This window comes from Battus philenor, unplaced genomic scaffold, assembly GCF_028537555.1.
Source record: "Battus philenor isolate CCGP_79_NKW_IND1 unplaced genomic scaffold, ilBatPhil1.0.hap1 SCAF_35, whole genome shotgun sequence".
Classification (NCBI taxonomy): Eukaryota; Metazoa; Arthropoda; class Insecta; order Lepidoptera; family Papilionidae; genus Battus; species Battus philenor.
Genome location: NW_027181699.1, coordinates 212,767 through 220,178, shown reverse-complemented (window position 1 = coordinate 220,178; position 7,412 = coordinate 212,767).

The following is a 7,412-nucleotide window of genomic DNA, read 5'->3' as shown; positions in this document are numbered from 1 at the left end:
CCCCCCACCCAACCCACACCCGCTGAAAAGGTCACGGGGGGCACTAAGTCAAAAAAGACAGTTCGGTATTAAATTGGCTTTGAAAATATACAAAGATTATAATTTTAAGTTTATTTATGTTTGAAATAAATAACCAACATTTAGTTTATTATCTTTCCTAAAATTTGCATTTTCGGACTTATCATTTTATTCGGTGGGGACGGAGATATGGTACGTGATATTTCTTCCGAATAAATAGAAATAAACAAATAGGTCTTGTGGATAGTAAAACGCAAAAACATACTGACGGTTAGTTAACGCACGTTAAAAAACTACTGAAGTGTCTTATTAGTATGATACTGTTACAAAGAACGAGTTACAGAACCCTCTAAACCAGAGTTCCCCAAACTTTTTTGTGTCGTAGACCCCTTGCCATGTTTTTTCGTGTTGGGTAGACGGGGAAGATATTAGTGTGCTCAAAAAAGAAAGGTGAACTTGTTTATCTGTTAAATGTATATTCATCCACGTGCCTTTCATCCTCGTCCTCAGAGTCAAAAAAATGGAGCTATAGCCCTCGTGTCGTGTCGGATTCGCTATCCGAAGAGTCCAGACCGCGCAGCACTATGCGATCGGTCAGTTCGTCGATGTTCCGGTCGCTCTTCATGTATTCCTCCTCGATTTGCTTAGTCTTCCCAAATATTTCGAAAAACTCGCAGGTGTTCTGTACCTCTTCGAGCCTGCACCGGATTACCTCGTTGGCCACGTTCCTTTCAAATCTGACGTTCTGCATGGCGACGAGGTCTTCCGCCAGCGCCCAAACTTCGTCCATCGGGTTGAGGTCGGGTTGATGCGGGGACGGCAGCACGGGGACGTTGGCTTTCCTTGAACATTTGCTACACGGTGGGACGGTTCAGCCGATCCTTGCAGAGCGAGATAAGCTTGCTTAGCTGCGGCTTGTACATCCAGGAATTGAATGTCACGCTGGCGCACGGCCTCGGTGGCATTTCCAACACTTTCTCGTAGAAGATGTCGTTGTGGACAACAACTAGCTAGTTCTCCGGCACGTTCGGTATCTCGTGCTCTTTAATCCAACGCTGATAGGATTCGAACTGGGTGTCCTCGTCGAAGTCGCCGCGGTTCAAGCGAAGACTCGTCTTCTCATTGAGACAGTATTGTTTCTCATCACTGTCTGTGATGACCCAAAGGAAGCATGATCCGTTCAGCAGCCGACGGAGGTTGTCAAAGGTTCCTTGCCTTGGAAGAAAATCTGCTCCTGGATCTTGACGAGCAGCTTACGTATCGTCAGTAATTCATGCTCGATGACGTGAAACGTGTGCATAAACGTTTTAGTATACCTTTCTCATAGTTATCAAAGTCGTTGGTGATATGCACTGTTCCGTTCTTATACAGGGAACGGTAATTGCTCTTAATTGCGTTCATCTCCCGGATGGCTTTTTTCACTAGGGAGACCTTTATCGCGGTGATGGCGGCAGTGTTCTCCCACAGGGTCTTCAAATCGTAGCTGTGAGCTTCCTCTGCTTCCCTCTTCATGAACAGGAACATGCTGTTGATGAGTAAGTTTGATTTAGTACGGCATTCAATGTTATTTATTTATTTAATATTCTTTATTGTACACTATAAGATACATTTAATAAGTTTTACAATAATATACAGAAAAGTACAATGGGCGGTCTTATCACACAATGCAATCTCTTACAGACAACCATAGTATGGAAAAGATAAAAGTACTTATAATGGGTAGTTCACGTGTACAAAAAAATACATATTCACAAACAAATGAACATAAATATACATAAATATACATAAACATACATAGACATACATACGTATATAACATATATACTTATAATAAAAATCAATGTTATTGCACATCTTCGACATTTTTCGTTGCGTCCCCGCTGAGCGGTCAACAGGAGGCGAGCACTAGCACTTTGGAGATAACTGCGCACGAACAGTGTCAACAATGAGAGTGGTGCGCCGGGAACGCTGCGCTCGGCCGATGGTCAGTCATGATCTGCCGATTGGCGCATCAGCGCCGCCGTTTTAAGCAAAATTTCTGTCTGTTTCATAGCTTGTATGATGTCATATCTCTTTGGTCTGTTTTGATGCAATACAAATTAGTTATGTTTTAAAAACGAAAAAAATGTAACAACGTAGATGACAGTTCCTATTTTATACAAAGTTAAATATATAAAAGTGCAGTGTCTGTTTGTAATATAAAAAAAAGCGCTGTTTACTACACGCATATGAATATATATATGGTACGTATACCAAAACAAGACTTTTTTTTTTAATTTTTGTCTGTCTGTCTGTCTATCCGATTGCTCCGGCTAATCGGCTCTGCAACAGCTGAAAAGATTTTGACGGGACTAAAACTGGCAGGTACCTGATGCTATAAGTAGTAACTTTCTTTGCTTATTCTTAAACGAAAAAAAAAACTAAATATTATTTTCTTGAAATCCACGCGGACAAACACGCGGGCATAGCCAGTTAAGAAAATTCAATTTGGTAAATTGATTTCTAATATGAAAGTAAGAATTGTTCGTGTGCTCATAAAGTTTAAGTAATGAAGGTCACTGAAGTTACTAAAGGCTCAAGTTTGTTATGGCTGCTATCTTACAGGGAAGCAATACTTCAGTTTCAATCTGCCAGTTATAAGAATGTGTAAGAACTAACGTAAATAATTCGAACATTGCGATCCATTAATCATAAAAGTAACTATGTCGAATAAAAAGTTACTTTAGTATAATCCAAGTAAATAAATTCCAAAGCTAAGAACACCAGCCAAGGAATTGTGATTAGTCTATAGACTGTCGAAGACTACCGTCGTCTCTTTTGCGAACTGCGTGAGGAAGGCATCTCCTTCCACATGTACGCCCTCCCGGGGGATAAATTTTACTTTATGGGTACTTTTATAAATAATGTAAATGTTTTGATATTATAAGATAGTATGATGTAAGTAAATAGGTACTATTAGTGTATGTGTTGAGATCCACTATCGTGGACCCCCATTTTCATTTTATGGACCCCCAAAATTTTTTTTCGCTGTCGTAGACCTCTTGTAGGTTGTCATAGACCCCTAGGAGTCGATATAGACCACTTTGGGAATCACTGCTTTAAACAATAAACACTGAACCCTGTGATCAAGAACACGCGTGGCCTTAAAGTTATTTATAAATTTTGTATACGGTGTTCTCGGAAATTCTAACCGAGTACTATCTCGAACTTATTAGAACCTAATTCGTAGTATAAAAAGGTGTACTCCCCGTGACAACAGTTCAGTGTTGTTTTTCGAGTTATAAGATTAAGATCTACGATCAGTGATACAAAGTGACTATTAGGCAAGTTATTTGGACAGTGATTTCTTGAGCGAAATGGAAGCGTAGTTTGGACTAAGCGAAAGTATACTATGGGTTAAAATATAGTGACCATGTGATTTATGAATAAAGGACTCCTTTTGAACCTGTGGTTGAACCATTTTTGGACGGAACCCACAGTAAGGAATAATTGGTGTCCGAAGTGAGATTCGGTTTGAAAATGCCACTGACACCGAAGGAAGGAAGTCATCAGATCACAGGCGGAAATGCAGCGGATGGACGACAGCGAGGTACAACCTACCCAAGAGGCGGCTTCACGGGATGTCGGTACGTCAGTTTTGTCGAGCGCACCCGTACCTGACCTTGTATACTAGCGTTGCTGCAACAACAGCAAGATCAGCAGCGGGAACATTAAGAACGGCAGGAATAGCAACAGAAGCTCATATCCTGCGTCGACAATAAATTATCTGTTATCTTGCCCTAGCAGGAGCAGCTGAAGTCAGATGTGGGTTTGGTCAAGCGCGATGTCAGGGAATTTGGGAAAAGAATTGACAACATCGAAACCCTCTGTGAAAAGATCGGTACGAATGTCGAACATATAGAAAAATAATTTATGAAAATGAAGATAGGGTTCAGTGTTCATTGTTTAGAGGGTTCTGTAACACATGCTTTATAACAATATTTTGATAAATTTCAAACTCTTGAATGCTAAAATAAGATTAAATTTTAGATGTAATAGTATGAAAAGGAAGTTCTAAGATATCTTGTGGAACTTTGCAATATAGGCATACACAAGGACCCATAAAGAATTTATTAACTATTTAAAGATAAATATAAGTAAAAACATAAGTTAGATAATTTTTAAAGGATGAGGAGTTTTGAATGTATAGCTCAATTGCTGCCAATAACTGAGTGATTACCCTACCCAAAAATCAATCGTTTCAGAAATAATAAATAACATAATGATAATATAATAAGAAATAGCATTTTCTTGAAACAAACTACTATGTAATAAAATTAATTAGTGTTTACTATCAGTTCCTGAAAACTTTATACTGCCTGAAATTATAGGACTATTGCATTCCAATAAAAACAAAGTAATAATAAAGTTACGACTCAGTGTGATGAAATTGTAACATCATTATACAATGATTTTATAGGGTGATCGGCAATAATTGAAAAAGCTTAAACTCTTTGCAAATGAGCTATACATTCACCCCTTTTCACACCTTATAACAAATTGCCTGTACATACATTCAAAAACTTAAAAAATTTAAGTATTGATTCTGAGGTAATAAATTCATGTGGAAATTAGAGATATAAAATAATAAATATTAAATAATGATAAAATACGCTAAAATATCATTGCCAAAGCTAAAACTATAACATAGTAGGTGTGAGCAATACATCAAAAAAAAGACATAAATTTAAAAAAAAAATTGACAAGCAATTTTTTATTATAAAATACAGTAAGGAAGTTACAAACAGAAATAATAAACATACAATTAGTTAGTAATGAGCAAATATACTACATACTACTTCAATTTCAGGATTGTACTATATTTAACATAAATATAGCACTAAATGTTTATTTTTAATATGTTATCAATGCATAACATTTTATCATCATCAACTGCTGTATATCAGCCATTTCTTGCCATTCTTGGTATGTGAATGGATAAGTGCAGGTTCTTTATTTATATTGCATCAGTGACGTACCTAGAAATTTTGCCGCCCGGGGCGATCTCCAGTTTGCCGCCCTTTCTCTTATAAATCAATCAAATTGTGGTTTTTATAAATTAATAAATAAATAAATTGTGTTAATTACACATAAATAAATTATTAAGTTATTTAATCAATATTAATTAAAACACAGAGTAATTTTTTTAGACATATTTGTATGCACTCGTAAATATATTTAAATAATATCTACTCTTCTAGCTTTCATACTAGAAAAATTGTGTATAATGCTCTCAAAATTTATAATATTTGTAATTTCTTGTTCTATTGACAATATTGCAAGATTTTGTAGTCTTAATTGACTCATTGTAGAACGAAGATAATTTTTTATCAACTTCAATTTTGAGAAGCTTCTTTCGCAACTAGCGACACTGATTGAAATTGGTAAAAAAATTCTTAACAAAATTACAATGTTGGGAACAGAATTTTCCAACCTATACTGCTGAATAAATTTTAGCCAATCAAGAGGGCCCTTCTCCCCGTTTTTCTAATGTTTTGCCTCTTTTTTTAGTGTAGGTACAGCCATAAAAACCTGGATCCTTTTTTTTTAATACGGAGCTGTTCTTTATCAATGTCAATCAAGTCATTTATTTGACATTCAAATTCTTCATTTAGTAGGTTACACGGTATTATACACGAATATTTTCTTACAAGGCCATGCAACTGATCGAAGCGTTCTTTTATTCCTTGATAATTCTGTCCATAGATGAAAACATTTCTCTTCGTACTTCTTCTTCTAAGGATAGCCTCACGTCCCAACGTCGAATTTTCCCCACTCATATTTTTTCTCCTTCTAACTCGACGCTCAGTCGATATCTCCAACTCTTCACAAATTATTTTGGCTGCTATAACAGCGTTTTGTACTAGCGTATCTCTTTGTTCCATGAAATGTGTTTGCAAAGAATTTAGTTTTATATGGCATTGGTGGACATTTAACCCTTTTACTTGCAGGTATTTTTGAGCGTCCTTAATTTCCAACATAGAAAAGAAAAAGATAACATAGAATTGAGTAATATTCCAGCATCTGATCTCGTTTTACTATTTTCTTCTTCTAATAATCATAATAATATATTATTCAAGAAAGAAAAAATATAAAATGAATAAGTTGCTTTTTACAACTATAAGTAAATATAAAAAATGCCGCCCCTAGGTAAGTGCCGCCCGGTGCGGACCGCACCCACCGCCCCCCCCTAGGTACGCCACTGTATTGCATTTAGGAGATACAGTTGCATATTACATGTTAATTTTTTTAAAGATTAAATAATTGAGAATTAATGATATTACAATGCAAATATGCAATGGCAATTTGTATATCAATCAAGTATAGATAGTTGATGACACTGTGAAACAAAGTCAAATAAAAAAAATAAAATTGCACTGGTTATGTAGTGATAATGAAACATGAAATTTTATATGAAAATTGTTTTCACACTAACACTGTTTACATTTTCTATGTATTATGCAACATATTTTTAATATAAATTTAATAAAGCTTTGTTGACTGAAATGTTCTCTTGGAATTAATTTATTCAAGATGTAAATTCTTCTCCAATAATGTATAATGTATTTTGAAGTTAAATTTCATTTCCTAAAATAAATAGTAACTTAAATAACAAAAATCCATTTATTACTAACATTTACACAGCTGTTATACATAGGCAATACATATATTAACTAATTATAGGTAAGTGCTATTGCAGTCAACCAAATACACACAAATAAGAAAAATATAAGAAACATTCTTAACCCTTAAATGCATCTTGTTGCCAAATGTATAAATACCACGTTTCACGTTATTTTATTGAAGTCGTGTGGTATGTGTTTCCGAACGCACTTTGACGACCATAGATAACAAATATATTGAGTGTCAAAAATGAAATTATGCAAGTTTCGGCGGCAAATCTATTTTTTTTGACATTTATATTTGGCGGTCGACTAAGTTTATAGAGTTATATATAAGAAGCGTCTCCGTAATTTTGTATTCATCGATTTACGAGTGCTATTTCTTATAAAAAAATATATTCTTATTAGGTAAGTTATTGGTTTTTCATATTTTAGTTATAAATTTTATTAATCTGTATAAAAAAAATATAAAAATTGTATGTTGCCAAATGTCTACATTATGCGTTTGTTGCATATTATGTGCATGCTTATTATTTTCTTGGATTTGGGCTTTTAGCTAATTTTTTTTCACTTTTTAGGATGTCTAAGCGGTTGGCAGAGCAAGATATTGAAATTTTTTTATCAGTTCTCGAAAATGGAGACATTTCTGAAGATGAAGAGTCTATAGAAGATGAAAATGACATAGATTACCACTCGAATGTACAATATCTGACACAGGATTTAGAAGATGCA